Source organism: Ascaphus truei, chromosome 1 (assembly GCF_040206685.1).
Source record: "Ascaphus truei isolate aAscTru1 chromosome 1, aAscTru1.hap1, whole genome shotgun sequence".
Taxonomy (NCBI): domain Eukaryota; kingdom Metazoa; phylum Chordata; class Amphibia; order Anura; family Ascaphidae; genus Ascaphus; species Ascaphus truei.
This window is the reverse complement of record NC_134483.1, coordinates 401,917,482-401,926,266: the sequence shown is the minus strand read 5'-3', so window position 1 is coordinate 401,926,266 and position 8,785 is coordinate 401,917,482.

Genomic DNA, 8,785 nt, shown 5'->3' with positions numbered 1-8,785 from the left:
ACTCCATGTTAAATTAGCACTGGCTTCCATTGGCTTCAAATAACATGGCGTTAAACCTGTTTTACCCAAAGGCGTCGTTATTCCCATCAAGAGTATGACTAGATATTTAATTAAAATTAAAAAGGAGAAGACTGGAGAGGAAAAGAACCTTGTAAATAACAATACAATAATTAAATCATACAGTATTAACTGGTGTCTTACACTAATAGAGACCCTGTAAAATAATTATTTCAGGGGCTGGATGTGAGTAACGCCAAGTTTAGCTATGACCTAAACAACGTAACGTTAAATCCCTGAGTTAATGATAACGGTTTTCTGAATTTATAGCTGATGAGAGTTTTTTTTAGAATAACAAATCTTGAATGTTATCATTATTTTAACAAATGTATAATGGCATTTACGAACAGTTATCACGGAAACACTGTAATTGTAAGTGGGAAATTATACTCATTCTCTACTGAGTTTTATTGGAATTTAAATAAATGTGTCAATTGGTAAAATGATAGGGTACCCAAGCAATTAGATAATCTCAATAGGGATCCCTTGTGGAAAAAGAGGTTCAGAAACACTGTCCTAACTTACTGGTAGTTAAAATCATTTTGTTTAATTTCTACTAGTGTACCAGTCATACATTATTCCAAACATACTGCACATACACAGAGGTGCAGCAATAGTGTGCATAAAAGTATAATGTATCACTGCAGCTTTTTCTAAGTGTAGGTTTTGTTATTTTATATGCAGTGTGTAGTCTGTACAATAGGTATTATTCTATGAAAAGCAGAAAAGCAGCTGCATTGTATATAATTTTGTCTTTTCGAAATGCTGTGTCTGCAGAGCTATGCAAAAACTGCTAGGAGACACAAAAATAATGTAATCTGAGCAGTATTATAAAGCAGTGTGTCCTCTTTTTGAAGCTGACACAGCATTTCATTTTATAGTAGGTTTTACGCAGAGATTCAATGTCAAAGAATCGAACATTTCTGCATGAGATACTTTCCAGATGTAGCAAGACTTACTGTACATGTGACGAATGAGCCTCGGCCGCAAAAATTTAGTTTAACGTCAGCCTTAGTACTCTGCCATAAAGATAGGCAGGGCAAGTGCGTCTTTAATCTAATTTGTATTTATTTATTTATAAAATGTTTTACCAGGAAGAATACATTGAGAGTTACCTTTAGTTTTCAAGTATGTCTTCGGCACAGAGTTATGATGACAGATACATGGTTACAAATACATAGTTGCATTAAGTAACGAACAGTTAAATGTAATTGGTAAGTATGCACAATTAAATATAATATATATTATAGGTGTATGTAACAGTTACAGACCAAGTTAAAATGTGAGAAAGCCTTAGTTTTCCAAGATCTTAGACTGGTGGCGGCTGTGAGAGTCTCCGGCAGATTGTTCCAGTTGCGAGGTGCACGGTAAGAGAAGGAGGAGCGGCCGGAAACTTTGTTGAACCTTGGGACCATGAACAGTCTTTTGAAGTCAGATCTCAGATGATAAGTGCTGCATGTGGTAGGGGTGAGGAGCTTGTGCAGATAGACGGGTAGCTTGTCCAGAAAGTATTTGAAGGCAAGACAGGAAAGATGAGCTTTGTGCCTAGACTCAAATGATGACCAATCTAGTTCTTTGAGCATTTCGCAGTTGTAGTTGCATTGGAGGACAAAACGGCATATTGAATTGTAGAGGGTATCAAGTTTGCTAAGGCGGGTTTGTGGTGCCGTGACATATATTATATCCCCATAGTCTATAATTGGCATTAGCATCTGCTGTGTGATCTGCTTTCTGACCAGCAGACTTAGGGAGGATTTGTTCCTAAATGCAATGTAACCTATCACTTATTCCCCTTTATTTCATATGATATCCTATTCATTTCAATATAACCCACCACTTATTCCCATAAAAACTTCAGATGACTAAAAAGTATTTTTAAAGAATTATATTTTTACAGTTTATAATAAAAAAAAACACACAAATGAGCAGTGAGCCCACACAAACTCACATGCTTCACGATAAAACTAGGCGTTTGGATAACTCTGGGTCTATAAAATCGACGTCCCTCTTCACAAACAACCGGCCGGTTGTAGCTGGTAGTACTCGGCTGCTCTCAGTCTCGTGGAGTCACACTTCAGGGTTTCCCCAGCGGATGATGTCACAGTGTTGACGGAGCCAATCAGCGTTTCAGGATTCAGGTGCAGCCTCTGTGACACACAGACGGTGCATGAAACAGCAGGGACAGAACGATCAAATGCTCCCAGCTTCAAAAGACCACCCTACGCATTTCATTCCACTTGGGAACTTCCTCAAGGGTGCAATAGTAGACCATAGTCCACTAGGCTGATATATATATATATAGTCCCAAAAAGGCAATCTCATACTCAAGGGCTGGCCCAAACATCAAAGTGACCAAACATAAACACATAATAAATTGTAAACAATACAAATATAGCATAACATATTTGCATATTGAATGTGCTGAAGGACATATAGATGCTCTAAGGATAGAACAAACATCAGTTATTATATAATACATATTAAAGTAATATGCTAATTGAGACAATCGGAGGAATACTCTTCATCCAGGATGAGACCATTGATAATGGACTAAGTAATATCCATAAATATTAATATGCATAGATGCAAAATGCATGAATGCAGAAAAATTATAATAAAACAAAATGAAACATTTACAAATAATCTAAAAAATTATTAACTAAGAAATTTAAGAAATTATAATAACAGGTACAGAAAAAAACTAAAATAAAAGAATACTTACTAGAAATGATGTAAAATCAAAAAGGAATTCGGGTTACAGTATATCGATATTTAAACCCTGTGGTTTTAAAGTTTTTAATTTATGAATCCAAAATGTTTCTTCCTGTGAAACAATCTGGATCATATTGCCTCCTCTCCAATTTAATTTAACTAGGTTAATACCTAAATAGGTAAGACCCTTAGGACCCGACTGGTGGAAAAGTTTGAAGTTTGGACTTTTCCACCAGTCGGATCATAATTTATTTTTATTATTAGCTTGTATATTCCCTATTCATTTAATATGTAGTGTTTGGCTACACATTAGCAGTCATCCTCATACCAGTCCATCTGCTAGCGTATTATTCTTGGCTATGATCACTGTTATAGATAAAAAAATTCCTTGCACATTCACCTTATTTATATACTATATTGAGTAGTCACAAGTGCAATTCCTTATCCAATTAATATTGGATGCTGTCTGCTCATCATTTTCTATTTCTAATATATATTTGTAAAGTGTCAGTTAGTATTATGTAAAACAGGATGTAATTTATTACATCCCCACCAGAAGTGATATCGGTGCATCTTTGCTTCCGTGGTGCCACAGGTATGCTTTGGAAATCAGGCACCGGTAACTTCTCTGGGATGTCGTACTGCAGTGGGTTAGAGGAGCACACCCCTGTGATGGTTATTTGATTATTGATTATTATTTTTAAACAGTTACAAATATTCACATTTTTAAGTGCTGTCATCCAGCATTTACACCACAATTGGATGTCTCTCTCTTTCTTTCTACTGCCTCCGCTGTCTCTGTCCTCCTGGATGAGTCCCCTCATACTGGAGCTGAACCACCGGATCGCGTTCATGCGTTCTCGTGCACACTCGTGTTTACTTTCGGGTTCACCGGGTAGATTCTCCGATGTAGTGGAGAAAGTGCAGGGTGCTTCAGCAGCTGTTCAATGTCCTTTGGGTGTACTTAGTCTGCAACAGGAGATCGCCCTACATTGAAAAAGGCCGTTTTGCAGCTGGGGAGACTGATAAACATCAAACATTGCATGTAATATCCTCCATCTACACCAGGGGTGGCCAACTCAAGTCCTCTTTTTTAATGTAGGGTTCGCTGATTGTGCGTGGGCGGAGGTCTCAGGTGCGGAAGCACTATTAAAAGGACGGCGGAAATCAGGAGTCTTTAATTCTTTGATAAAGCGCCGATCGGATGTGAAACGCGTAAGAGTGTTTTTTTTTACATCCTGTTGCTTATGTGTCAAAAAAATACTTATTTTTTCACTGCTGTGAGTTCCAACCCCTGGTTATTTTCAACGGCTGTGCACCGCCATTGTTCGCCTCCTTATCTACATACCATCTTGCCGACAGGAGCACGCCAACTGAAGTTCACATGTAAGGGATCCCGTGAGTAAAGACTTACAGTTTACCATGCTGCACAAGACCATGTCTAAATCCCATGCCTATTATTTGCCATTTGCGCCCCTCTTACAGCACCATGGCCGCTATTAAATATCATAGGCGAAGATATTCAGTGCGCTATCTGTCGACGGACATACTTAATTGCAATTACATAAATAACCACACAAATAATTCTGCCGGCTGACCGTAGACGAGCTGCAGTGAACAAAGTGTTCACGCGGCTGTAATCTCGCACCTTCTCGCAGTCACATGGATAGTAAGTGTTGCTATAGCTGTATCTCACGCACATAGCCCCTATAAGCTTAGGACCCAAATCCACCACATCATATATATTGTGTTAAAAAGAGTGCCACTAGACTTGCGACCTCATCTATGGAACAAAGACAAAAAGGTGCAGGGCTACATCTAACTTGACATATTATATACAGTAGTTAAATACTCACTGTATCTGTATATCTTCTCATAAGCATGGGCCATACTGTGAAGTGGTTATATGATACTTTGGTCAATTAATTGAACTAAATCACCCTGGCTTATGAGAAGATATACAGATAAGTATTTAACTATGTAATATGTCATTAGATGTAGCACTAGGCCTTTTGTCTTTTGTTCTATACATTTGTACTACTGTATACTGTACATCTCCTTTTCTAATAATCTAGCGTATTATAAGCATAAAACACCAACAAACCTTTACTTTGTATGTAAGGCCGAGTTTATAGTGCCGGCGACGGCGACACGACGGATGACGTCACCCGTCGCTGAGAGTGAAAGTTGTCATCCGCTTTCCGGCGACGTCGCGGGCAACAAGGTCTTTGATTGGTTCAGAGGCTGTCACATGTGGCGATAGCCTCTGAAAAATCAAATTTGACCGGCTTCAAAAATTCGCGCCGCCAGCATTGCTCTTGTCGCGTCGCGCTTACTATAAGCGCTTGCGACAGCGACAATGCATTTGTTTTCGAGTGACGTTGCTTCGCTGGCACTATAAGTGCAGCCTAAGACTTCATCATGTAGATTGTTCTGAAACTTTTAACATTTGGAATAGTTATTATGCTGACAGGGGTGGATTTCCCATAAGGCTGACAAGGCTATAGCCGAGAGCGGCAATTTTATGGGAGATAATTTGTGTGTTTTACTATTTCTAAAGTGGTCCTCCTCACGTAGCGTCACTTTGTCATGGCGACTTAACATCACATTATGCTGCGACGTCACATGATGCCACATTGCCATGACAATGCTGCGTCACATGCCGCCATGATGTTGCATTGCCAAGACAATGTGGTGTCATGTGATGCCGTGACGTTGCGTTGCCATGACAATGCGGCATCACATGCCGCCGTGACATCATGGTGTCGTACGCAGCGTAGGAGGGCCGCCCCCGAGCCTCCGGGCGACAAAACGGTAATTCCACCACTGCATGCTGATGCTTATACTGTATATAATAAAGATTTTGAGAACAATACTGTTATATGTCTGTAATTATTTGTATGTGCTATGACTTGAGCATCTTTTTGTCGTTGTATTGCTATAGTTAAAGGATTCTTCAAGGCATTGCACAGCATTGAGTTACAGGCTCAATCGGAAAGAAAATGGTTGGCATGTTTCCCCTCTTGCTGCTTTTGTGATGTACAAAGCAATTTACAGTTCTCACACACAGCAGAAATGATAAATTCTTGGTTTCAGTCAAGGACAGCCGATCATAGGGTGGAAAGGGCACATCATTATTTATGATTGATTTGATGTCCAACTACTTCTCAGTAAAACTTATTTCTAACATAATTTGAACATTGGTCTTTAAGTTACAAAGACAAATAATGAAGAAAAAAAAAATATGACAGGGAAGTTTTCCAAAAGAAATGATAAAAACATAATAGGTAACAGAAAGGAAATGTGCTTCCTGAGAGGTATGGGACCATATTTATACTCAAGTTAAAGTGCTGTAAGGTGTCTTCCATAGCTGTCAATGTCAATGACAGCCGATCAAGCTCTGATATGCCTTATACGCCTACAATGTGTGCCCTTTGAATATAAAACATTTCATCATCACAATATTATGACAACCTTGTAAGAAATCAGGAGATTGCAAGTAAAATATATGGAGTTTTCAATTCTCTAGCAAACTGATTATTTTCCATGTGACAGAATGAAATATATATTTTTCCATATTGGATTTTCAAAAGAAAAACAATGGTTGTAAAAAGTTGATCACATTATAGGTTAACGCCCATGTTAAAATGATAAAGACCCATAGCCGTTATCATGGATAAATATGCTCGTTTTGTATGAGGTAGCTTGCTCTATGGATTTATTTTTGTATTTTATTATTTGAGTCTGTTTGTGTCTTTAGGGATACAGGACAAATATTTTGGTTGCTATAATTTAAAACATGTTTTCCAGACAGTCACACATATTACTTAAACAGAGCTTGTCGGTGATATTTTCGAATGGCAGTAAAAGAAATAAACAAGTGAAAACACAGCAAAAATAGAGTCTTAGTAATATACTTTTCTATGTCCATTCCACTTTTGGAAAGATTGCTGCGTTGAACCTGCAGGACCCATGCGTTTTATTTGTCGGTCTTCTCTTTGACTTCTACACACATTCAGTGCAAACAGTGCTAGGAGCAATACAGCCCAAATTATATCACGTTCTGGGTAAGACTACTAACATTAATCAACTGCAATACCTGAATGTATTGTTTAGTATTTTGGAAACGTGGATGTTGTACAGCTGGGAATTCTTGCTTTGAAAAAGAAAGGTTACAGCAGGTTATGGGCTGAAACAAAGTGCTTTGCCTGCTGAAAGCGATTATTAAGCTACAAGCCAAATGCATTAGCCCCTTTTGCTGCTCATGTTGGCCTGCAACACATAACAATCTAAGTTCTCCAGCAAGAAAGTCATTAACCCAAAAAAAAACACAAGCCTCTTTCTTCTAACCCAAAACCTTTTTGTGGCCAAGACAGTAGATTCAGCAAAATGAAATAAATCGACATGAAATGAGCCTGGCTGACCAGATGAGATTTCAATCTTTCTGAAGGGAGGAGAGCTATATCGAAACTAACTTTACTGCCTTCTAAAGACCTGTTGATATTAACTTTGTTCTTAGCATTTTTGTCTAACCTAGATACAGGAATCTTTCGATATGCTGTACAGTACAGAATAGATACATTCCTGAAATGTTGTCCCTATTTTCCTATTGACTTCAATTATATAACTGGAGATGCATCCCTATAGAAAACAATTCAACCCCAAGACATAATAAAATCAGACTTAAAATGCAACAAACCTTTTTTTAAGCACATATTGATTGGGAGATGTAATATATATATATATATATATATATATATATACAGTGGTTGACAAATCACCAAAAAATCTACTCGCCACACCAAAAAATCTACTCGCCACCTAGTACCAAACGTGAGCTGCTTGGGCCAATATTTACTCGCCCGGGGGTTAAATCCACTCGCCCGGGGCGAGCAAATGTATAGGTTTGTCGAACACTGTATATATATATATGCACCCCCCTGAGGAAGATCCCCCTGTGGGATCGAAACGTTGGACTTCTGTGCTTTGTGTTTTAATACACTTACTGAATTTACCTGCCTGAATGCTGTCTCCTTTTTGCCAGTTTCTGGTAATGTATGTTTTTGTTATCATTATGGGATATGCACCAGCCCATTCAGGATACTATATTGGAGTGCCTGTGAAATCTTTTTCAACTATATATATATATATTGCATGTAGCCCCCTCTCCCCTTGCATAAGGGAAACCGTGGGTGACTGCGTGTGCTGCTCAGCATGTGAGTCTTACAGGAATAGAAAAAGAGACAGTATTCCCATAGAGCAATGCACTCAACCGCTCATTACTTAGGATTAATAATTATAAACTGGAAAGAGATGGAATTCCATCTCCACTAATACAAATTATAGTAAATGTTTATTAATTATATAGAAACAAAAGAATTCCTAATTAAAACCTATAAAATAATAGCGCTATAAGACAGTTTACTAATCTTGGGTTTGGAAAGTTCCCTATTCCCTCATGTGTTTTTTATTGCAGGCTTCAATATACTTTGAATTGGGCTCTAATTAGAGTCCAAACTGGCGGCATGCCAGTGATGTCACGTGAGAAGTTTGCCCTCACTGACTGAACCGCACAAGTGACCGTGTGACAACGGCATCGCGCGACAAAGACAAACATTTTTGGCTCTGCGTGCATCGCGCCTGCCCACGCTCACGTGCGCGCATGTATGGTTAGGTAATGAACATGCGTGACGGAACACACGTGCGTTTCTTGTAATGTAAATTATATTTTCCTCAATGAATATTAGTTATCTCTGCGCTATGAACATCCACGCTACTACATATATTGTTACAATTATATTTTTGCTAACTGACGTTGGTTTTGCATATTATTAGCTTTGTGGATACCCTTTAAACTCAGGAAAAATTATGTACCGTATATTCCGGCGTATAAGACGACTTTTTAAACCAGGAAAATCTTCTCAAAAGTCGGGGGTCGTCTTATACGCCGGGTATAGTCTTATACGCCGACTGGGGGGGCGCAGCCTGTGTGGCGAAACCTGGGGGCAGAGCAGAG